This window comes from Triturus cristatus, chromosome 12, assembly GCF_964204655.1.
Source record: "Triturus cristatus chromosome 12, aTriCri1.1, whole genome shotgun sequence".
Lineage (NCBI taxonomy): Eukaryota > Metazoa > Chordata > Amphibia > Caudata > Salamandridae > Triturus > Triturus cristatus.
The window spans coordinates 271,175,405-271,202,224 of NC_140595.1; positions in this window are offsets into that span (position 1 = coordinate 271,175,405).

A 26,820-nucleotide genomic window follows, 5' to 3' on the forward strand; every position below is an offset into this window, starting at 1 on the left:
GAAGCGATAAATAAAAATAGAAGTGAATTAATACAGAAAATGTCTCTGTTAAACACGCATCCTGAAGCTTTGACTATACCAGTGACTATAGGTCCTGTGTCCCACTGTATGGGGAAAAATCTAATTGTCTTAAAACACCCGTCATGACTACTTCCATCATTGAACCTAGAAAAGAGAAAATGATAATTGATGACCAAGCTTGTGAATGTGAGTCTGTGATTTCATTATTGGATTTACCGATAAGAGGGCAAATAAATGACACTCCGAGAAGGAACACTCCAGGTTGCTCAAAAGAAGTACGAATAGAGGCATCCAGAGGGACGAAAAGTGCCACAATAGTAACCCCAGAAGAAATAGAAAGATGGGCACAAGAAATAGAAAAGCCACCGAAAATATTAGACATTTTCAAATTAAGGGTTGAATTAGAAGAAATGATAGCTGGAAATGTAGGACTGGATCGGTTAAACACATGTAGTGAAGAAGAGTTGCTGTTCATTTACAGGAGCATAACCGGAAATACAAAATTATTTCATGAAAAATTGACAAATTTGGCCTCTGAAATGGGAATTGAAATAGGGAGATCCAAAGTGTTTCAGAAACCCTATAGAGCAAAATTTTCAGACAAAGATTTGGAAAACGTGAATATGTCGGGAAGAAAATTGCAGATAAAGGAGTTGATGACAATATTGCAAAAATGGGGAGACTTAGACAGATGGAAAGTTAGATGGCCAAATAAAAAGGAAGAAGCACAGACAAATCGATCGACATCTGAATATTTGATGAAAGAAACAGAGAAGGCTGAAAGATTGTACCCAACGAGAGAGGTTCCAGGAGGGGGATAGGTACATGTCCCATGGACCCGACAGGATATTTTATCATTTACTAATGATTTCCCTAAATTGAGAGAAAAGCCAGTGGAATGCTACAGGCAAGTTGAGAGGTTTGTGAAGATTTCAAAGGTTTTGTTGAAAGATCTGTATGGTTTATTTGACATAGTGGTGCCGGCTGATTTGTGGACAGAATGTAAAATTACAGTTGATTGACCTAGTGATGAGTACCCGAGAGATGAAAAGACAGGAGCCCCGTCAAAAGAGGTTATGAAGAAATATCACCAAGTAATCACTTTCTGAAAGGGGAAAATTTCACCAAAAGAAACAGATTGGATAAAGATAGATAGAGCAACCCAGGAAAAAGATGAGTCTGTACATGCTTACTAGAGCGCCTTTTACAGGTGTTCAAGCAGTATAGTGGATGTGGAAATATTGGAGATAAGGACATGACTCGTTTTGTGTATCGGTTTGTGTCAGGGTTAAGGCAAGAGATATCCCAAATGATTAAGCAGCACAATCTGTACTGGAAAGCGAAGCCCATAGATGAGATCCTAAAATATGCAAAATACTGTGGAGATGAAATTGACAATAGATGAAAGAATTTAGAAGAGAAAGTGATGTGGGCTCAAGTGAAATTAGCAGAACAACAAGAACTCCAGCTACAGAATTAGACAGGAAATACAGGAAGGGGGCAAAGTAATGTTGAGAATAACGGGGGTAAACCAAAAGGGCGAATGAGCAGAGAAGAGGCAAAGAAAAAGTTTCCCTGTCATGGGCGCGGAAAATTGGGACATTGGAAAAACGAGTGTAAAAGTATACAGAATATTAATGCCCAAATCAAAGTTTAAATCCACAGACGGAGAATGAGGTGATAATGAGTCAACCACAGCAGTTTGTAACCCTACAGAGTCAATTGCTAACTGCCCCTATGCCAAATTTTGTGAGTCAAGCCATGTACAGTATGGACACGGGATTTCTAGAAGGAAATGGTAAGAAACATTTTGTAACATCGCAGTTTCTTTTGCAGGATTCTTATTTTGATGACAGCACCTTATGACGGTGCCTGAGGGGGGAAAAAGAGGGGTGTGTACTTGGCGCATTCTTGCCGGTAGGTCAGTCAGGTCCATATATTGATGGTAAGGTAGAAGGAAATGACATTACCTTTTTGTTGGATATTAGTGCTACCCATTCTACTGTGAGAACAGCATACATCCCAAACCTACTCCTCTCGGGAGAAGCGATCCAAGTAGTGCGCGTTTCTAATAAACAAACTAGGAGCCCATATTACAAAACCAATGGAGGTATGTATTGGCAAATTCAAAGAGATGCATAAGTTTGTAGTGCATGACTCCAGTCCAGTGAACTTGCTAGGAAGGGATCTACTGTTCAAAATGAATTGCACCATATTTTGCACACCGGATGGTGTTGCAATTCAGACCCCAGATGAAGACGGAGTATACAAAATCAGGCTAGCCAAACAAGGAACAGAAGTAGATGAATTATTTTCCGTGATGACAAAGGACGAGTTACCAAAAGAGGTCAAAACAACAGTAAATCCTGAAGTGTGGGATTTTACGGGAAAGGAAGTAGGATTAATGAAAAATTTAGATCCCGTGAAAGTGACTATAAAAGAAGGTGCAGTTTACCCAAATACTCGACATTACAAAATGAGTCCTGAAATAAAAGCTGGTGTTGCAGCAGAAATCGATCGAATAGTTGAACAAGGCATTCCAAAAGAAATAATGAGTAGTCCCTGTAATTTGCCTATAATTGGCATCAAGAAACCTAACGTAAAATATACGGTAGTACAAGATTTACGCAAGATAAACAAGATTGTTGTGCCATGTTGCCCTATAGTACCTAACCCTTTGGTGATTTTGTACCAGATACCATGGGAAGCAGGATGGTTTACCGTAATTGATTTATGCCATGCCTTTTTCTCTATTCCATTGCATCCTGATAGTCAGTTTTTATTTTCTTTCAAATTTGAGGATTATATTAATGTGTGGAATTGCATTCCTCAAGGGTATACTGAGAGTCCTTCGATTTTTAATAAAATTTTGAAACAGTGTCTTGAAACATTAGTGCTGCCTAGGAATTCAGTCATGGTACAGTATATTGATGACCTACTGTTCATATCGAAAACAAGGAATGACTGTGTTACTGATTCCCGTACGACTCGTATCCGTATTTTTTCACGTACGAGTCGCACAAGTACCGTACAAACTGGCAAGTACGATTGGGACGTGAAAAATAACTACGAATAGTGTTGGAAAAAGTCCACGAGCGTGCGTCGGAAAGTGACCACATCCGTATATCATCTGGAAAAGTGTACGAAAGTGATCCGGACAGTTTAACTTACAAATCGTAAAACACAAGTCCGAGCGCGCAAGTACGATCCCGACCGCCCGTCCGAATACCCAATCGCGCGGAAAAAGGCCCGTACGGAGCCAACGCTGAAGCACACAAGTACACGTGTAAACTCATGCCCGTGTACGAGCCGTACAGCCCCCCCCAATACGTCTGCACCGTACACCACCCTGTCTGCACTGTACCCCCAGCCCCCCACCGCATTCACTTGCCGCACACCAACACCGAACCCCAGCACCCTCACACAGCATCGCGAATGTATGGATCCTACCTACGCGAAAAATACACATACAGAACCAGGACAGTGGAAAACAGCACAAGGAGGTCCAAAGCGACTCGCACAAATACACAAAACATGTCCACACGAAAAAATACAACTCAATGACTGACCTGCCACATCCAAACTGGCCAACAGAGGCCCCAAACACAACCACCTCTTATAACACACCCACCAAAATTCAAACACAGCCACACCCAAAAATTGACCAATAAAAAGGGCCCACACACACAAACCATGAGCCCTTGCAACAGACCTACTGCGGACAGAGCTCACACACAAACCACCCCACAGAACTGATACCTTTGCAACACCGCCACTCACACACCTTCACACAACCACCCCCACAAACATCCCCCTCTGCACAGTCACACACACACATTCACACCCACACACCCACAACCGCCCACACCCCACACCCCACACCATGCCCACAGACAAGAATCCAAAGTTCACTACGGCGGAGCTGGAGCTCCTCGTCAACAAAGTCATCAGAGTCAAGCCACAGCTGTTTGGAACAATGGTCAGACAGACCAGCATAGCTGAAAAATCTGCCATGGGGCAGAGGATCGTCGACAAGGTGAATGCTGTTGCGCCCGTTCGAAGGACCAGGCATGAATGCCAAGCCAGGTGGTACGATCTGTGCAGGGCGGTCAAGAGGAAGATGAATGAAGAACATGCCCAGACCAACATCACTGGAGGTGGGCCGCCCCGCAGACGCGTACACTACTATCCCTGGGAGGAGAAGGTGATGGCCATGCTACCGCCGGTGGGACTACATGGAGTGGACGGAGTCGCAGAGCCTGGTGAGTACACAAACAACTCAAGTAACTTGGGGGGAATGGCATCCACACCCCAACCACCAGAGGCGCAACTAGAGCAAAATTTCGACGGAGGCTAAGAAAAAATTCCGTGGGCGGATGAATCTTGTAAGCCATAGGCAGAGTGGAGCTACAGGGGCTGTCAAAGGGGTGAAACAGCAGCGAGGCCTCATTAACACGCAAATGGCCTGTGAAGACCTGTGAAGTGCTCGGGTGCGGATGTGAGTGCGCCGGGAAGCTGTCTCATCCCGGGCTGCCACACACGACGGGGGTGGGGCTGAAGCCCTGTGAGTCCAATGGGTGTTGCGCGCCTGCCAACCACAACAAATGCACGCACCCACCCCCAAGCACTCACCGCACACAACCACACTCAATAACCATGCCCATGCCACGAACGTCACCATTCACCCTTCACAAATCAAGGCAAGGCCATGTCCAAAGCCACAACAACCACAAACACAAGACAGGATGTCCGGGAGGCTGGGAGGGTGAGCCCCACACAACACATCGTGAAAATGAGACGCAGACACCAATGTCCCAGCCCATATAGCATAGGGACATACTCATGCACAACGCACAGGGACTGGCAAACTACTAACAAGGTCGCTGACACTGGGCCCTGCTGTATGCAGCACAAGGCCCCTCCTGGGACCACTGTACACTCAAACACCAAATCCACAAGCACAGGCATCCAGCACAGGAACTCACACACACTGTCATGCCAGCATACACCATGAGGGGACACACACATCACCTGGGAGACCCAATGACGACTCACACAACACACCACAGCACACCCGGTCACACCCCCCCCACAAGCACACACCCCCGGGGCAGGCAACGGATACACCCACTCCCACAATGGACATGTGACACAACAAGACCAATCCGAAGACAAGTAAGCATCAGAGCCAGGCGGGCAATGGGGGGGGGGGGGCTAAATCAACCAGCCCTAGGCAGAGTGGCTGTAAGAATGGGTGAAAACACAACAAAAGCCTAATTTACGAGTAAATGGTCTACCATACACCTGTGAAGTACTCGGGTCCGGAGGCTGTCTCAGCCGGGCTGACACATATGACGGGGGGGCAGAAGCCCGGTTAGCCCAATGGGTGTTGCGCGCCTGATCAGAGCCAACTATCTACAGGTCACACACTCAGGAGAACATCCCAATCTGTCCCCCGCAACATAGCCATCCCCAAGTGGACACTGAGAGGAATGCCAGGGACATCCAACTACCTGGGGGAACTGTGTCAACTTGAATATGTATGAAACATGGATGTGGCATGAAACAGCATTAACATTGTCTCTCTCTCACACACAGGGCGAAGTCGACGATCTCCCCCCAACACTGGGGAGGGAAGATTCACAGTCCCAGGCACCGCGTGAAGACGATCCCACCGGCAGCGACGACTCTCACCACTCCGTGGATGACCCCGACCAACCTGGCCCCTCTGGTGTACAAGCACCTGCAGCACCTGCGTCAGGTACATCTGTGCCAACCACCACCCCCATTCCCGCCACATCCCAGGACACACCCAGGAACCCTGCTCGCACTGAACAACACAGCCAGTCTGACCAGGAGGGACAACGTTCTGCGGGCACCCAGGAGGAGGCAGACAACCCTGCCGATGCCATCCCTCAAGGGTCCCGTAGACCCGATGTGCCCACAATGGCAGGCCAGGCTCGTGTGGGCAGGGGTGGTGGGAGTGGAGGCAGGCGGAGGCGTGAACCTGACCAGCCAGCTCAGGACCCCGGTATGGCACACATACGCAACATCCTGGACTCATACCAGCATGACACCAGAGGCATCGACCAGGTCGTGGCCAGACTTTCCGGGATGCAGGGGACCCTCGATGAGATCAAGAACCTGCAGGTCGAGCATCATGCCAGTCACCAACAACAACAAGGACGGATGGAGGCAAGACTGGCTGAGCTCCTGGCGGTGCACAGGGACGTGAGCCAATCACTCCGTCAGATCGCCCAAAGTCTGGCAAACCCTCCCTGTGCCACCAGGCGTAGACCAGCACCAGACACAGGGAGGGATGAGGAGGAGGAGGATTCATCTGACGGAGCGTCCCTAGCATCGTCAAGGCCTGCATCTGAGGGTCCCCGGAGGAAAGTGGGTCGTCCACGTAAAAGACCGTGAGAGTCAGCGGACCATCCCCATCTCCCAGGTCACCTGGCCTGGCACCTGGCCCTCTGGCGCAACAGCAGCACCTCACCCAATGACATTCTCTGCCACATGGGCTTGCTGGTCCCAGTCTGACCAATGATAACCAACACTGTGGTCTGGACTCTGATGACTTCCAATGCCAAGGATGCCATCTCCCCCAGTGAACTTTGGATTCTATTCCCCCGGTAGAGCACCTTAGCACATCTACCAAAAGACTCACCCCACCAAAAATAAATTCACATTGTTCTGCACATGAGATGTTGCTGTCATTTTGCATTATTCTACGACATATGTGTGTGGAAATGTCTAACTATGCGTGAGTGTTGAACAAACTCCAGCCATCCATCCCCTGGGAACAGAGTCTGGTACAGGACACACATGGGTCACAAGTATCAGTCAATTTAGGCATGGAGCACAACACTCACCTGTGATGGCCTCTGGCTGCTGAGGGGGGGCTTGCTAAACTGTGCGGACAGACCTATTTGGGAGATCATCATCAAGACGTAGAGGCCATGGCCCATGTGGAGGTACCCGGGGAGGGAGTCCCAGGGATTTGTGGCCAGGTGGGAGAACTATGTCCTGTATGCTGGAGTACGGTGGATGAGAAGAACGGGGGCCAGGGAAAGGTTGGATGCACGGAGATGGACCAACGGGATCTAGGATGACCGACGTACAAGGTTGGTGTGGGGTCGGGTTTGTGGACTGAGTGTGGGTGGGGTGTGCGGAGGACATCCTGCAGCAGACAGAGATCCATTGCAGCCATCTATGGTGGACGGTGAGGTGGCTGGGGCGCAGGGTGTAGAAGCTGAGGTGTGTAGATGCCCTCTGGAAGTGGATGAACTTGCTCCGTAGAGGGCAGGGCAGTATATGAGATGGATGTCGTCATGGACCTGGGGGATGGTCTGTCGTAACTTGGAGTGGATCTATCTGTGGATCATGTGTATGATGCAGAGGGCGTTGCAGCATGGGGTACAGATGCTGTGGACTAGCATGGCAAATGTGAGCGAGCAAAACATGATGCACAACATCTTGTGAGTGTGGCCACTGTGTGCCTGTGCAGGGCCTGCAGCAGCAGGCGCCATCTCCCTGCCAAATGGCCCATCTTGCACACAAACACTAGGATGTCAGAAGGACAATTGCAACAGGCGCGTGTGTAAAGTGAGGAGTGTCCAGTGTCACATGGCACACCCAGAGACAATGCATGCCCAATCCCTAAAGAACCATTACACCGGATCAGGAAACTGAAGGACGACCTGCGCACTGGAGACACACCCTCAGCAACTGGTGATGGCCCATTGTGTGGTTGACCTCACTAAAAAACATACACGACCATGTACTACATGCCCAATAGGGAGCCAAATCCATGAACAACTGCATGCATGTCGCTAAACTACACAAGGACTCCTATGCATTATCTACAGCAAGTATGCCAGAGATGCCGCATGCCAAGTGGCAAGAGACCAGCATTGACAGAGACGAGGCACCTTGGAATATGACGAACACCTTTATTACTCAGCCTCACACTAATGGAGTTGCATCCATTGGAACAGAATCACAGGTCATTCGGCTGAACATGTGTGACCCACACTGGACACCCCCTGCAACACACAGATGTGGTAAATCCTACTGAGCTGGCACACAAGTGAAGGGGTTGACCTCACACCCCTTGCTGCACACGGCGAGTCTACAATTCCACATTGAGCCTCATATGGGGATGTCCCACACCATGTCCAGCATGACCATCCCGTATGTTCCTGAGGGATGTTAGACACACATTGATGCCTTCAGCAGAATCCACAATCCATGACGGATGACTGTCAGGGAGGTTGACTATCAATTAATTGGAGCCATGCAACACGTCACGTGGCCCATGGTGAGTCGACATGTATGCATGGTAACACAACATGCACAGGAGCAGTACCCACATATCACAAACACGTACCACCCACAAAACGCCTTGCTACACTCCTTACCCAAAAAGACTTCTCACCATCGCTGTGCATGTAACTCTGATCCAGCACACGTTGGAAAAATCATGAGGAATAGCAGGAGTGCAATGATGACATGAGCAGACGACAGCCGCAGGAACCTGGGGAGGACAGACACACAACAAGTCAGCGAGGAGCTAGTAATCCGCAGACATGTGCATGCACCCTACAGGATTGATGTTGTCACCATGGGAATAATGATTTTTGTGTTCCTGCACAAATATGGAGAATGACATTTGCACTTGTATGACACATCAGAACACATCTCCAAGTCACTTGGCACACAGTCAGCTCGACACACACATTGCAACACATGCCACAGAAGGCACTAGGCGTGCACACTCAGACACCGGAACTCACCATTATGAGAAGAAGTTGCGGATCAGCTGACTCCGGATGTCCTCATCCTCATCCTCATCCTCACTTGCCCCGTGCCCAAGCCCTTCATCCTCCACGGGTGGATGATCTTGCTCATCAGGATCCAGGATGAGTGGCACAGCCTTCTCCACTGCCATGTTGTGCAGCATGCAGCACACAAGGAAGATTTTGCAGACCTTCACCGGGGCATATGGGAGGGCGCCGCCGGTCTTGTGGAGGCACCTGAATCTGCTCTTCAGGAGTCCAAACGCCTCTCAATCACGCGCCTCGTCTGTCCATGGGTGTCGTTGTACCGGTGTTCTACGGCTGTTCTGGGGTTGCCGAGAGGCGTCATCAGCCATGGCATGTTGGGATAGCCAGCGTCCCCTACATGGAAACATCATGGACAGGAGTGGGTCAGGAGAAGCAGTAAGATATGAAGAAACGGCTAAATACAGGACTAACAGATCATACCCACCAACAAGACATGCACGTTCGTTGCGCAGCTGCAGCATCATTTCAGGCACCCTTCTACGCCTCATGATGTAGGCATCGTGTGCTGATCCTGGAAAACGTGAACAGACATGGGATATCATCATGTTGGCAAGACATACCACAAGGGCATTGATGGAGTGGTAATGCTTGCGGTTACGGAAGGCTACCTCCTGTGCGTGTGGTGGCGCCAAAGCCACATGGGTCCCATCAATGGCCCCAATGACATGGGGCATCCCTCCCAGGGCATAGAACTCACCCTTGACACCTGTCAACTGCTCACGAGTTGGAAAGGTAATGAATTCATCCAGGTGTACCAACATGGCCTCTAACACATCATGCAGGACACGGCTGAACATGATCTGGGACATGCCACCTACATCAGCTATAGTCAATTGAAACGTACCGGTGGCAAAGAAATGTAGGGCTGCCATCACCTTCATCTTGGGTGTCAGTGCAGTAGGATACCTGTGTAGCGGTTGGAGGTGTGGCTCGAGCCTTGTGGTCAAGTCGTCAATCAACGGTTGGGTGAAGCGGTAGCGGCGTATACAGTCACGTTCCCTCATGGCAGCCAAGTCTGGCATTGGTCGGGGGAGAGGCGGTGCCCTGCAGAAATTTGGAAGCAATAACGAAGATTGAGTACAGCACTACACCACTGTCAATGAACTGAGCACATGTTCAACAGCTAATACACATATGCTACATACAGAGTCTGTACTGTGCAATGCATCCAGGACACGTATGCCAGCCAGGTAACACCCCTAACAACAGTCAGCTACACACGTGGGTGCGCAAGGTCAACATGACATGACATGGAACTAGCTGTGGGCCAGTGTAAGTGAAGAGGCTGACGCATTACAGGAGTGACAGACATCCACATATGTGCATAAGAAGGATGTATTATCACACAGACCGGTTGCGGGACACTAGAGGCACAGGTCGCATGTCCTTGAAACAGGACAGTCCACACACCTTGGCAGGAAGGGGTACATGTCAGGTATGATGACACATGAGACTACGCAGATGTGTCCTTGTCTCGCAAGTGCATGTGCGATGCACACATCCACCCGTTACTTCTGATTCCACATGTGGCCTGCTGTGCGTAATAGTGTGCCATGCCCATCGACACGCACACACATGTTGGATGCAGCAAATGCAGATGCATGTCACGGAACTAATACAGCTAGCTCATGGGATCACATGACACTCACATGACATAGTCACAACGTGCAAAGCTGGTAGTTACATTTGAGGTGTCATTACCCGTGTCCCTGGCATCGGGGGACAGTTGCGGGTGTCCCCAGTGAGTAGCTCCTCTGTTTCGATTTCGAACAAGTAAATTTCTGTTGTGTCATGCTCCCCATTGTTTCCCAGTGGCATGGTGGGTAAACCAACTGTGTGGTGCAGGGCCTACATATGTTTGTAGTATTGTAGATGTCACTCATGTTGCCTTTAATGCTATGCGCTGTGTCCTATGTAGATTGGACTCATGTGTCATATGTATACAGGTGTCTGGTCATTTCCTGTCTCTTCACCTTGGCCACAGCATCATCGGGGGAAACAGGGGGAGACACTGGCACGGACGTGGGGGAGGTAGCCAGCACCTGGGCCACCAGTGCTGGGGAGTCTGGCACAGCAAGTAGCACGGAGGCCGAGGGGAGTCAGGCGGAGGACCTGTCCAGTCCCAACACCGACTATGACGCTGACGGGTCCGAGGCTGAGCTCCCAGAGGGGGCGGAGGCTGCCCCCAGTGCTGAAAGCAGCACTCCATCCCTCGCCGCACCCTCCATTCTCATCACCGCCCGCCCAGTTGCTCGGGTCCCTTGTGTCCGTGCTAGGCGACCACAGGTGCGTGAGAGACGGCAAGGAGGTGTATTTAAGAGGTGAAGGGTGCACTTCCACTCCGGAACATTCTGTGGTGTGTAGGCACATTCAATTGCATGGTGCTTGTTACATGCACGCTCATGATGTAGCTTGTAGTCTGAAGTGGATTCGTGTGCCAGTCATGACCCCGTCTTGTGCGCTGCTTGCTAACGGCAATTATGTGCTATTCAATGCTGAAGCTTGCCGTGGGATGCTTCCGGCAATTCCTAAGATCATGACTGTATCACTGCGAGTGGTTTTCTGTCATTTCGGACTTTTCCCACCCCCGCTTGGCCGGCTGGATGTATCCATCTGGCCTCCCATTACAACCTTGAAAGCGGAGTTCAACAAGATGAGCAGTATAAGGGCTCCATTGTCTCAAACACAAGTCGTGTTGACTTCATCCCGAGAAACATTTGGCCTTTACCTAGATCACACGCGCACAGAGGTGCAAGCGCTTTTTAACACTGATCTCCCACTACATATTTGGGACTCAGATTCAGACTATCTTTCATGCCTCGTCAACAGGTGGCCTGGCTGTTTTTTTCTACATTGTGGGCTCCGGCCTTGTGACCTCCTTCCAAACTCTGTTTGGTGTGATCCCCGCATTTCATCATTCGATTTGTCTGCCGTCTTCGGAGGTGTCCCTTTGCTTCTCGCCCTCGTAGCTGGGGTGCCATAATAGATCAGCGTACTACGCTGTGTCTTCACCTCTTGCGTTACAAGACAGCATGCACCGGCTGCTCCATCTTCTGAACATGATGCTTGAATTATACGGCACTCTGCCGCTGGCGACCTTAAGCAGTGTCTGTGGATTGTCCTTCCGGTTTCCCTTCTTTACCTGCGTGCAACCTGTCTTTCATTGCCTAGACTGTCCATTCGAATGGGCTCTGGATTTGTGCCTGTCTAACTCGGTGCCTCCTGACCTGGATTTGGATGGACTGATGAGCCCCTTATTGGCTCATGGGTTGGACTGTTCTGGCGTCAGTGTCATGTCCTGTGCTGCTGCACATGGAGTCCTGGGGAATTGGGACATCGGAACAGCAGCAAATGATTTCTTATCCAGAAGTTATCTTGATGTCCCCACCTGTTATCCACAAGTTGTGCTGGATGGCCCGATTATTGAGGAACACGTGTGTTCTTTCCCCCTGCTGAACTGGATGGCAGACAATTTTTCAGAACGTGCAGATGATTTCCTCTTGGAAGCTGTTGCAATTTATAGTGCCTATGCCTTGATGGATTAACTTTAGCCCTGCTCATTTCATGGTGCATCCGTCGATATTTTCCTCCCCTTTTACATGGTTGATTGCCCTTCAACATCGTTCATGATTGACATTTATTTTCCGACTTTTTCGCTTCCCTTCTATGGACTTCCAGTTCATGCCCTTGGTTCCGTTCTATCAAACTTGAACTCTGCGTTCTCGAATTAGCGCCCCTAATGGATGGAGGACTTTTGCAGGAGATGGGACTAGATGATCCTGTGATGTGATTCCACTGAGCTGATCTGTACGGTGGGGGGTCCCCCGTTCTAGCTTAGGGACCTGCTATTAGTCGAATGATACTACTATTAGTTTACTGGCGACAGGAAGGTTGCTGTTTCCACTGTCAGTTTCTTATGATTGCTCCTTTCAATGTCCATGATATTGCAACAATGCTGATGTTTCTGGCCTTAACCATTTGTCTGCTTATGTTGGCCACAGTCCTGCATCTTAGGACGCGAGGTTCATTGAATGTACTCATTGAACTTTCCCTTGTCTGTGTCTATTCTGTTGTGGACTGATCTGTGAATCATGACGAACAGCTATGTCTGATTCCCACCATTCCTGAGGATGTTGTAAGTCGCTTGTTCTGGCTTGTCTATACATTGGGACCGCCGGGCCCAACTTTGGATATCGAATGGGACACTTAGCTAGTCGGATGTGGGGTTCTGGGTTCTGGGGGGAGTTTGTGGTACGCCAAACATGTCTCCTTCGTGCCAGGCACCGCACCCCCTGTGGTGGGGTCGTCCGTCCCTGCAGCCATGACACCTACCCGTGCCCCTCCTGTCCCTGAGGTCCCTGGTTCTTCCCCCCACATGATGCCCCCCCTTCTGTGGATAATATGGTACAGTGTACTGTGCAGGCGAGCCTGGGTAGACGCGTCCCTACGTGTCCCCCCCGGTACTTCGCATCTGGTGTGGCCTATGGGCTTGTGAAATGGTGTACTGTGGCTACTTTTCTTCGAGATGCTGAATGTGGTTGTTATTTTATCGTTTGCACACTATTTCTATTCTTCTGGTGCTGCTGGTGCTGCTGCTCCCTGAGTTGGGGTGGTGATGATGTGTTGGTTGTCTGGTAAATTTTGTTGTGTCCTGCTCATGGGGTGGACCCTGGTATCTGCATGCCGTCACATGGTGTCTGCATATATTCGTAGGTCATGTTAGCTCTTACTGCATGGTGATATTGTCCCAAGGTGTGTTCCTTCCTCTGTGGCACCTGTCATCTTCCCTGCATGGTGTTTCCCAATTGTTGTGCTGAGCTGTGTCAACATTGCCTCGGTGTGTGACACATCCCTTCGACTTTGGCCATGCATGCTGTGCAATGTCTCCACCTGCATCGTTTGTGGTATCCTTGGTGGGCACTGTACTTCTGTATGGCGTATATTGACATGACTTCATGTGGACATTTTCCCTTTTCTGCACTTTGCATGTGTGTACTCCCTGCCTCACACACATGTGTTACGTGTTCTGCAGGGTATTTGGGCATCTGCCTGACAATTGTGGGCATTGTATCTGTGTGTACTCCATCCTTTCACTTCCATGGGGGGCAAATACTTGTTGGCTGCTCCGGCACCTGTGCATTCCTCTCATTCGTGGAATGTGCGTGACAGTGTGTGTTCCCTTTGGCTCGCATTGTTTAGTGGTGTTTGACATGAGGGTGTAGTCTTGTGGCAAAATCTCAGTGTGTGTATTGTGCTGCCTCCGCCAGGGGTGGGTATGCATGTGTAATTTGTCCTCACACCCACATGTGGTGTGTCATGCAGTGGGGGTAGGCCGACCATCCTCCTGGGAGTGGGACACTGCTGTCAGTGATGTGTTGTTATGGCACTATCGTCATTGTCCTGAGTTAGGGATACGTACATTCACCCATAGAGCTGTGGTCATCTGATAATGATGTTGACCCCCCCATGTCTCTGTCCACTGCTGGGGGTCCTCGGAACCCACCCCTCACATGTCTGGCCACTGCTGGGAGTCCTCTGCACCCACCCCTCATATGTATGGCCACTGCTGGGAGTGATGGGCACCCACCCCTCATATGTCTGGGCACTGCTGGGAGTGATGGGCACCCACCCCTCATGTGTCTGGGCACTGCTGGGAGTGATGGCACCCACCCCTCATATGTCTGGGCACTGCTGGGAGTGATAGGCACCCACCCCTCACATGTCTGGCCACTGCTGGGAGTCCTCTGCACCCACCCCTCATATGTCTGGGCACTGCTGGGAGTGATGGCACCCACCCCTCATATGTCTGGGCACTGCTGGGAGTGATAGGCACCCACCCCTCATATGTCTGGGCACTGCTAGGAGTGATAGGCACCCACCCTCATATGTCTGGCCACTGCTAGGAGTTATAGGCACACACCCCTATGTATCTGTCCACTGTCGTGGGATGTGCCGTGACCACGCGCTGATGGTCTGGGTGGGGCCCGTACCCCTAGGGCACCCCAACTTTGGGGGTGCGGCCCGTACCCATGCCTTTGGGACGTGGGTGCAGGCCGTACCGGCGTAGTTGGTGTGATGTAGGGGTGGGCATGGTATGTGCCGTAACCACGCGCTGATGGTCTGTGTGGGGCCCGTACCACTAGGACACCCCAACTTTGGGGATGCGGCCCGTACCCATGCCTTTGGGACGTGGGTGCAGGCCGTACCGGCATAGTTGGTGTGACGTAGGGGTGGGCGTGGTATGTGCCGTAACCACGCGCTGATGGTCTGGGTGGGGCCCGTACCCCTAGGGCACCCCAACTTTGGGGATGCGGCCAGTACCCATGCCTTTGGGACGTGGGTACACGCCATACCGGCCTAGTTGGTGTGACATAGGGGTGGGCGTGGTATGTGCCGTACCACCATTGTGGTGGTGACGGGTACGCATCCACGTCCACTTCCGTTGTGGCGGAACGTGGGATTGGTGGACACGCCCCCCAAAGTGACCAGTCCATGGTGGCAATTGCTGTGCATGATGTTGTAGTTATTTGTGGGGTGTGGGTTATGATTCCTGGCCCTTGCACACACACCCCCCCCCTTTGCCCCTGGGGGTTGTTCTGACCTTCTGCGGCATCTGCGTCGGTTTCCGTATACGAGGTGGTAGGCTATGAGGGCCGGGATGACGCGTAGGTTGGGGTCCATCGCTGTCCCTGGCGTGCCGGGGCTCCTTGTTCGCGGCGTCCTCACTTTCCAGGCAGTTTTTGACTCCCGTAAAAACTGCTGCGTGCGGAGTGACGTCGGCACGGATCGTACTTGCTGGTCCGTGAAACGCTGCCTGACTCCGTCCGGACGTCGCATGTGCGCCGTCCCGAAAGAGATTTGTAAGTAAAAATGTTGCCGGTCGGTGTTTTTTCCGACTCGGGCGGTAATGGTATTTCTGTGCAAATCGTACTTGCGAGTTTGTAAGGTGTTTTTCCCGGTTACGAGTCGGACGGAAAAAATGCTCCGTCCGACCATTCGTACCCGGGTTTTACAGGATCGGAATCGACACCAAAGTGTCCCCAGACAAATTACAGTTTTACCAAACAGCAGTTAAATATTTGGGACATCAGATAGAGCGAGGACTAAGAAAAGTGACCTCTGAAAGAATAAAAATAATAAGTCAAATGAAATTGCCACAAAACCAAAAAGAAATAAGGATGTTCCTTGGTGTCGTAGGATATTGCAGACAATGGCAAAACCTCTGATACAAATGACAAAGAAGCGAGCAAAGGACCCAATAGAGTGGGATGATCAAAGCAAGGAAGCCTTTGTAAATTACGAAAATGTTTGTGCGAAGCACCTGCTTTAGGTATGCCAGACTATTCGAAAGAATTTGCATTTTTCTGTTGTGAGAGAGATAATTGTGCACTCTCAGTCTTAACACAGAGACATGGTCTAATGCGACGTCCTGTGGCATAATTTTCTGCTACCTTGGACTCTGTAGCATCTGCATTGCCTGTTTGCCTAAAAGCTGTGGACGCAACGAGCATGAGTCTGGAACAGAGCGAGTCCATTGTGATGGGACACCATGTAAAAGTGTACGTCCCACATGCAATTGTAATTCTTTTAACAAGGACCCAAACTCAGTATCTTACCCCAAGTAGAATGACAAAATACGAGAGAATTATACTAGGGGCTGAAAACATGACCATAGTCAGATGTACTGTTCTTAACCCAGCTACCTTGTTACCAGATCCATAAAATGAAGAGGTAAAGGATGAAGTCGAACATGAATGTCTTGACGTGACAGATCTCAGTACCAAACCCCATACTGACATACAGGAGGAACCCTTGGAGAATGCTGAACATGAGCTTTTTGTAGATGGCTCGTGTATGCGCCATGAGGAAGGTGGACTAAGTGCTGCTTATGCTGTGTGTACATTGGCAGGAATAGTCGAAGCATCCTATTTACCAGGAGTCATGTCTGCACAAGTATCCGAATTGATAGCTTTAATTAAAGCTTGCAAAAATGGGAAAAATTGGAGAGTAACCATTTACACTGATAGTCAGTATGGTTACGGGGTTGTGCACGACTTTGGCCAGCTCTGGATGCAGAGAGACTTCTTGACTTCTTCAGAGTCTCCCATTAAAAATGGAAATTTTGTGAAAGAATTGCTTGAGGCAATACAATTGCCAAATGAAGTGGTAGTGGTCAAGTGTGATGCACATCAGTCAGGAAATGACCATGTGACGGCAGGTAACCGATATGCTAACCAGGTTGCCCAACACTGCGCCAAATATAAAATAGCAGTGAACAAGAAAATTGAAACATGTGGATTCAGCTGCCAACTTATGCTACTTTCAGGATTAGAAAGATGGAAAGAAGTAAGAGATCTACAAGATGAAGTGGAAACAAGAGAAAGAGAGGAGTGGGAAAAAGTTGGTTGTCAGAGAAGGGGGGAAGATGGTGTATGGGTCTATTTGGATGGGTGGCCAGTAATGCCAGACTGTATGCTTGCACCAATGGCTAGGATGTATCATGGAGACACCCATATAGGCAGAGATGCAATGATTAGACTTTTCAGACAAAATTGGTTTAATGCAAAGTTCAGGAATGTTGCAGAGAGTCTTGGCCAGAGATGCTTAACCTGTCAACAAATGAATCCAGGCAAGAAAATAATAGTCAGTATGGGAGGGATTGGAAAGGCAGAAGGTCCATTTGTAAGACTTCAAATAGATTTCATTCAGTTACGTGTTTGTCGAGGTTTGAAATATGTACTTGTTTATTTTCAAATTAGGTGGAAGCATACCCCACCAGAAGAAATGACAGTTTGACAGTGGCCAAACTCCTTTTGAGGGAACTCATTCCTAGATTCGGTTTTCCAGTAACTATTAACTCAGACAGAGGGTCTCATTTTAATAATGAAATAATTTGATTAATTTGTGAAGCATTTAAAATTGAACAAAAGCTGCACTGCGCATACCGCCCAGAGGCTTCTGGAGTGGTAGAACAATTGAATGGCACAATTAAGTCAAGGCTGGGAAAGGTGTGTGCATCCACCCCACTGGTTTGGCCTGATGCTTTACCTCTTGTTCTGATGGGACTCAGAAGTATTCCAGACAAGAATATCGGATTCAGTCCCCATGAAATACTCATGGGAAGAGCAATGAGGCAGGCATGTATACTAGGACACAAGCTGTTGAATATATATGATGATTTGGTGCTAGTGTATTGCAAAGAGTTGGCTGACCAAGTGCATTCTATCTCTCACCAGGTTGGAGAAGACGCAGTCACCTGGCAGCCGAACCAAGCGCATGATCTGAACCCCGGTGATTGGGTAGTTGTAAAGAATCACACTCGAGAATCGTGCCTAAGTTGGGAAAAACCACATCAGGTTATATTGGTTACAACGACAGCAGTAAAATGTGCAGGTTTGCCTAATTGGATACATGCAGGCCATACCAAAAGAGTACCAGCACCTGACGAAGAGGGACCTCAACTGACTCAAGCAGTTGGGGATGCTGAAGGTTGTACAGCAGAAGGATCCAGAATAACAGATCCTTAAGTAGCTGACCAAGAACAACCGAGCACCAGTCAGGATGATTGAATCCCCAATAGTAGAAATACCTGAAGTAATTGTAAGAACAAGAAGCCAAACCAGATTAGTTAGTCAGAAAAAGAGTGAGGGCCAGATAGGAGCAGAAGAACACGCTCAGGAAAGCGAAAATACAACAGTTAGGGAACCTGAGCAGGGCCAGTCAAGGAGAGAACAATCTACTCAGACAGAAGAAACTGAAACCACAGCTCCTGAGTCTGAGGAGGGACGGATAGGCTTAGAAGAACATGTTCAGGCGACAGAAAGCCAAAGTGCAGTAAGACCTGATCAGGACCAGACAGGATAAGAAAAAAAAAATTCAGATAGAAGTAGAAGAAAAACCAATTGACATAAAACCTGAACAGGGTCAGATCAGGGAAGAAGAACACATCCAGGCAGATGATACTAAGGCAATAAGCCCCGGACAAGGTCAGATAGAGAGAGACTCTGAAGACGAAAATAACCAAGTTGTGCCACAAAACCCATGAAAACAAAAGAAAGTGAGAGTGCAGTGCAAGCCAAAAGAATCAGAAAAGACGATAATCGGCCTAGTGTTATCAAGAGAGTGAGATACCGACTCAAAACAATAGGTGGGGAAACGGACCAAGTAAACGAAGTGTCCAGTCAGTCTGAACCACAAATTGAAAACCCCAAACGAAAAAGCCCAAGATTGAAAAGACCGAATAATAAATTCAAAGGTTCTGACTGGACGTACGTTATTCTTGAAGACTTCGAGAATCTGGAAATAAATAAAGGAAGTGATGAAGAATTAAATGCAGAGCAAATTGACGAAGAAGTGAGCCCAAGCTGAAAGAAAATTTGGTTAACCAAAGATACCATTGCAGATTAAAATTTCTAAATTGAAGAAGAAAAATCTTCTTATCCAAAAGAAAATGGCTGACAATAGAGCTGCTGGAAAACCGAAACGAAATTGTGTAAAGAAATGTTGTAGAATATATACATGTAGCATATTTTTAGTACTTGTAATTTGGTTAGCACTAACAGTTGCCATTCCATATATAATGGCTACAGTAGAAAAGAATAACACGCACACACATGAGAAAGTAGCTAACACCAAAAGAAATAGGGTAGCCTTAAAAGCACCAGATGAGAATAAGACAAGACGAGACAAAGTAGATTTAGAAGCACCAGATGAGTTAGACATATCACACACTGTGACAGACAATGACACTGCTTTAAATGTAGTTACAAAGTTATTAGTGCAATACGTGGACACTATGGAAGTTAGTGATTGTTATGTGTGTTTGAAGTTACCGGCATCAGTAGCAGAGGGTGTGACATATCATCATCTTCCATTAACATATGGTATATCTTGTAGTGTTTTAGTAAGGTTATTTTATAGGATAGGAAAACTACAATATTATTATTCCAATGAAGACGTGATCTTTTCCGAGGTTCCTATGCGAAAGAGCATGAACCCAGTTCTTAGTACTAAAGACGCACAGTTTATGGGAGAATATTTTCCAACAATGAAGACAATAGATATAGCTGAAGCACATAAGCACAATTTAACATGTAAATTACATGAAGAAGAAAATATATTTTTGAATTTAGTTGAGCAGAGGAGACAAGACTTCCAGAGAAGGGCATCTGAACTGAAACTACAATTACCTCAGTGGGCTGAGAAAGATGACATTTATAAAACTGGCAAGACTCATGCTGCTATGTCCCTGGACTTTGAAAAGAAAGGGAAGATCTGCCTCCATAGATTAAAGACTGAATATAACAATGTGTTTATTGGTTCCAGTGAATGTGAGCATAATTTCTTGATTATTGGGGGATGGGGACTAAAGGGTGGAACAGATCCAGTATTTCCTTGAATTTGTTATGTATGGGGCAATAAAGCTTATTTCAAATTGCCTGATCATTGGTACGGGAGTTGCTATTTTGGAATAATTTTTCCGAAAGTGTATCATGTGAAAAGAATCACTGGAAGCAATAAAGACGCAAAAGAACTAACACGTATAAAAAGAGCTAGTTTTTCTGAAATTGTAGGTGACATTTTCGGTGCATTGATATCTTCAGTGGGAGTAATTCTGAATTCTCGTCAAATTTGTCAGCTTTCTACAGTAGTGGATTGGTTATCTACTGACACTGCTGGAGGGTTCTTAATGATCAATACAGAATTGGTTGCGATCAGATCTATGGTTTTGCAAAATCGACTTGCTCTTGATATATTATTGGCAAACGAGGGCGGAGTCTGAAAATGTTGAAAGCGCAACATTGTTGAACATACATTCCTGATAAAAGGGTTGAAATTGGGGGATAAATTAAAAATATTACGAAATTAGAAGATTTAAAACCACTGGAAGTTGACAGTGTATGAAAGAAATTAACAAATAGCATTTCTACTATAGGTAGTTGGTTTTCTAAAATAGGTAAAGGTATTTTAGGTCAAATAATAATGCCAATAATGGGAATAACATTATTAGTTTCAGCAATTATGTTTTGGCACAAATTTTGTAAGAAAAGAAAGGAGTATGGAGTGAATGAAAAGGGAAAGAAGAGAAAATACGAAGAAATACAGCTGGAAGAAATAAAGGGAGATCTTTACAAAAGAATTAGAGGGTTACAACACAAAAGGGAAAAAGAAAGAAATGAAAGAGTTGAAGAAGAAATCTAAATGGAAAAGTGCTAAAAGTTGGCAACTGAATTAGTAGTAGAAATTGGTGATGGCATAAAATGCCATCAGAGAGCGGATTGATGGAGCAAGGTTTCGTAAAGAAGAAACTTGCTTGGATGCAAATCTCTCAAATAACGTATAATACCGTAATCAATCTGTTTGTGAGGACTAATATTGCATTACACACATTATACTGTATCTAGGGGATGCTTGCCTATGTGTATTACTAACCAGTAACCCGAGTGTCCTAAAATGGCCGACAAAACATGGGAATTTCACTGCGCATGCGTCTACTGCATCTACATAGTATGACATTTTCTATGGTTGGAGGGAAAACTTTGCAGCTGCGCAATAGCTTCTAAAATGGCCGCTTGAAACTCACATGTCAATGCGCATGCTTTGCTTAAACTAAACCTTACAAGTTCTACTAAATTGCTAATGCGAAAGATATATATAAGTAAATGGGATTAGAGTAGTGATACGTGGTATACAGTGAATTCATTTATTTTCGTATTATAACATGTCTTTCTATGACTTTATTATTAGTTCGTATTTGGGCCTCGGAGGGTGACTGAATTCCCTACCTCACCTGACCTATGCGCAAGCGCACTAAACCCTGCCCAAAACTATGATGACACCGTTGAAACCCAGCCAAGGTCACACTGGCAAGATTCTCTTGGGAACTTAACCCATCGACCCGGACAGAGGAAACAAATATCACAATTTATATAAAATGGATTGATCATAATGTGAAAATGCGGGTGGGAATAAGGCTTTGGGAAAGTAAATTAAGGGGCGGGAACATTAAACAATGAACCTAAAGTAAAATATTACATTTAGCATGGTGTGATGAACTTACCTCCTTGCCTTGTCCAATCAGAAATAGGGGGTGGTACACGAACACAGAATAGTATAATTGAGGTAGGTTAGTTAGTTAGATGTCAGTCAGACCCAACACAGATGCTGCCACAGACTCTGTCAGAGACGCTGTGTCAGACCCTGTAGATGCCAGAGTCCCTGCTCGAGAGACCGAAATACTGATCGATAATCCAATCATCAAGAAGGGGAGTCGTGGAAGAAAAATCGAGGAGAGTAGTGCCAGAGAGGGGTACGAAGCTGGCGTTGTACTTAGAAGAGATTACCTTCCCCGTCCTGAACCTGTCCTGATCCTTTGTCTTCCACCTGTCCTGGTGGACTCCACCTGACTCATTTCCAAGGAGTTGGGTTCATCTATCATCTTAGGTAAATATAATTCTGTGAAATCTGTCCTTGTACCTGCTCTCTGTTTCTCCCTCTTCAGGTACTGTCATCACGATACTAAATTGAGACTTATTATTGAACTAAACTTGATTTCTTAACTGAATGAAACCGATATTAACATGTATTTGATCTTTGACTCACAAAAGTTTGATTAGATAAAACTTTTAAAACTCTTTGAGTCTGTGGTTATTGGAGAAAACCTTAAATGTTATTTCTACCTATTCTACTAGCTACTAGATTCATTGACCAGAGGAAATTTATTGTCAAGGAGATCGGATTGGTAAGATTTGGGTAAAGGTAACAAAATCTTGCAGGTAAAACAAAATTGACTCCGGCAGTACTACTAGCTTATTTGTATGAATGTTTATGAGCCCAGGTGAGTATATGGTGTGTGAGTAACCCAAGCTGGTAATCCGCTGGATCAATACCCTTTTAGTTTATTTGAGAACACTTAGGCTAAAATGTGCCACATACCACACAAGAAATGTCAGTGCAAGTTTCTACTCTTTTCATTTTTTTTTATTCAAGAGCTAATCCAATATGAACCCTAGAGTGTGGATCATAACTGAACCATGAGGCACATGCTTATCAATGAACTATTTGAAGGAACATTGCTACCTGCAAATGTCATCTTGATTCGTAAGTGCACCTCATAAGAGCAACTCAACAGATTGAAGGTAACTTATCATGTCCTTATACACACACTACTTTGGAGTAAAACATTGTCAGGAAAACAGCTGACCCTCATTTTCTTTCCAGACATTGCGGCAAGGCCAGACACAAGGTTGTGGCAACTAGTCAGAGATTGAAAACATCTAGAAAGGCAACGTAGCACACCAAGATGGATGAGTATTCGGCTTCATGTCAGCACCCAATACTACTGCTTGAATTTTTACTGTTTGTTGGTATTACTTATGTACACTAAATGATGTGCAGATCTTTTCAGCAAATCCACGAAGAGATTGAAAACATATATGAAGCACTCCTGTCAAAAATAGGCCACATAGTAAAAGTGGTAAGTGAAAGTAGACCTCTTTTGAGTACAGAAAGACAATAAGAGCCCTAGTAAGGACAACTCTCATGCGTATAACTATTATCCTTAATATTCAGAAGTTTCATCCTTCCAGCTAGACCCGGTAGATACCGGTTGTAGGCAGCAGATTTAAAGAATGTAACAGCTTGTATCTATTCCTTAGGCTGAGCCAGTTTTTGTGGTAGTACAAACACTTGCATTTTTACTGGTTACAATTTTTATTAATGGTTATTCTTATTAAACATCGTGCCAACCGAATAATGAATAGGACAACAACTGTGATGGAAATCTAAGAAGACTTAACTAATCATGATACCCAATGGAAGTTAATAATAGGTATATGATTAAATATAACAATATGGTTCTAAATGTGCAACTTAAATTTCGACTCCTACACAATGAAAGTTGTACAATGCAGTTTTTACATGATTTGTTTATATTTCTTGGTTGAAGCCCTGAAGAATGGACCCAGAGGGCAACGCCAACAGATGGCGGGCCACCAAGACAGGTGCGGGCCGGATTGGCCGTTTCCGGGTGGCGCCAATATTGGGCACCACTTTTTGAATTTTCACTGGCGTCCCGTGAAGCAACGGATTTGCTGGGAGACCATCGGCGGGGGGTGCCTGGGGGGGCGGCGGGGGAGGCCAAGCGAGATAAAATGGGAAGCATATTCCCTCATAACTTACATGTCTTTTTTTTGCCTGCCTGCCCCCGACGACAATCAATGCGCCCTGCATTTGGGAAGCTGCCCTGCTGCTGCTCCAGAGAAGCAGTATTTTACCCCCCCCCTTCCATCCCCTTTAGATAGTCTCCTTTGAGCGAATTCGGGAAGGAGTCATGTTTGGACACAAAACAGGTGAACAACCTTGGCATCAGTAATTGAAGTGCAAGCGAACTCAAGATGGAATTAGGAAGCCTTTGGCTTAAACCAAGACTGGGGTGCCATGGGGGTGTAGAGAGGGGCTCTGGATGCCCGCTAGAGCGATTGTCTTTAGCCTTCCATGATGCTCCATTACATGGCCCCAGAGGATGGCAGGGGATGACGACTGCGCCAGGTGACCAAGGCATTGGCCTAGTTGCCCGAACCCATCTCCCATTGGGTGCCAGGGGGATTCCTTTTGGGTTGGCACTGGCATGGTTGAGGTTGGGCTACCAGATTTCATGCTGGCCCATGCTCCCTCTATCTTGAGGGGTAGGTGAGTTTGCCTTGTGATATGCAACTTGTGTGTGGTAGGGTATTACGGTCCCAAATCATTCGGAATAGTCAATGCCATGGTGCCTGGGCTGTGGTCAACCATGATTCCTTTAAGATCTGTTATTAGGAGATGCCATGGATTTTTTCCCCTGATAATATGATGTTGATATAAATATAGTAAATATGATGCACGAATTCTAGTGAATTTGTTAATGTCGTGTTTATGAAGTTGTAATAAATACAGCCTGAGAACTGCGATTCTCCTATTACCATGACCAGAGAATCTGGATTTCATTAAAGACACGGAGGCTGACATTATGCATTATCTTTTAATGCAACTTCAAGTACAGCCGCCACTTAGTAGTTACATCATAAAGGAAACATCTAGAACAACAAGTGTATCCAGGCAACGGCAGCACAAGGATCAGCCTCTTTTAAATGCCTTGAGCACAAGAAAAGGAGAAAAAAGTTCCTCCGTGGCAACGAAGTCCCAAAGCTGGCGACATCATGAAAGATCATTCCATGGAACAGAGTAGGGAGGTATCTTCCGCTACGATGGATGGCGAAGAAAAAATCCAATCAAGACGAATGATTTGAAAAGGGAAATAAAGTTAGGGAGAGTACTTATCACCCTATGAAGGGGAAAGAAGCAACGGAGGTTAAAGATAGCATAAACCACACAAGGCAATAACAGTCAAATTGGTAAACAATTGAGTAATATAATAAAACAAAGCATTACATAATGCAAGAAAGGCTAAAATCCACTCCGGGAAGGGAGGGATGGGATAATGTCAGCCTCCGTGTCTTTAATGAAATCCAGATTCTCTGGTCATGGTATTAGGAGAATCACAATTTCATTACAAGACCGGAGGCTGCCATTATGCATGTTGGTAGTCAGACAGAATTACATCTGATATGTGTTCGACAGGTTTGCAGTAATGTCTGGCAAAGGTAAAGGAGCTTGACCAATCAGCTGCTTTGAGGATGTCGTCTAATTTGGCTCCTTTCCAAAAGGACTGACTAGCCATAGCTCCCCTTAAGGAATGTGCTTGAAATCTAGACAGATCGATGCCTGCCAATTGCATAGCTAATTTAACCCATCTAGCTATTGTAGAAGAAGAAACAGGTTTGAAGGGTCTAACGAATGAAAGTAGGAGTTGGGTCACGCCAATAGTGCGAAGAGGATTAGTCCTTAAGTCATATTCCCTCATGCAGTCAACTACACATAACTTCTTACAAGAGTCAAACCTAGGGTAAAAGATCATATCAGACATTGTTTTAAGTCTTTTAAGAATATCGAATCTGACGCCGAAAGCATCATAGGATCTGTTGGATACCTCTAAGGCTTTAACATCCGAGACCCTATGGCAGGAAATAAGACAAAGGAGGGAAGCTAGTTTGATCGAGAGAAATTTGTTGCTTAACAAACTATTATCCGTCCCAAAGGGAGTCATATTTAGGTTTTGGAGGCCTCTTAAGTCTGATACTTTTTATCACTCTACAAATGATCGTGTTTTTGCCAATAGATCGACCATTAAGGAGGGGATGACCAGCGGAAATGGCCGACCTATAACAGTTAATGGATCTATAGGAAAGGCCTCTATCAAATTGTTCTACCAGGAAATTGGTTACATGCACAATAGGGGCCTCCACGGAATCCAGGTTCCTTTCCATGCACCAACGAACCCATCTTTTCCAGATTCCGTTGTATCTAGAGTGGGTACCAGGTGCCCAGGATTCCTGGAGCAGAGAAGAAGCCTGGGCCGAAAGTCCAGTGATTTCATTGGCTCGCCTGACACTTTCCAGGCAAGAAGGTTCAAAGTCCCATTCAGAACGAGGGGGTGATCGAAATCGTTTCTGTCCTTTAGGAGGTCTGGAACAGCTGGAAGTAGAAAGGGTTTTTCGTAAGCTAATTCCAATGCGGACGGGAACCAAGCTTGGGACGGCCAAAACGGCGTCACCAGGACTATTGATGACCGATCTGTTCTCAACTTTTGGAGGACACGCTGGATCATCGCAAAGGGGGGAAAGGCATATCCCCGAAGGTCTTTCCAGTGATGGAGAAAGGCGTTCACTGCTAGAGCCCCTGGGTCCGGAAGCCAGCTGAAATAACTCGGAAGTTGTGTTGTGAGTCTGCTTGCGAAGAGGTCTATTTCTAGAGGGCCCCAAATAAGGTCTAGATTGTTGAATATCATTGGATTTAATTTCCAATCGGTGTGATCTACGAGGAACCTTGAATTCCAATCCGCACAGACATTTTT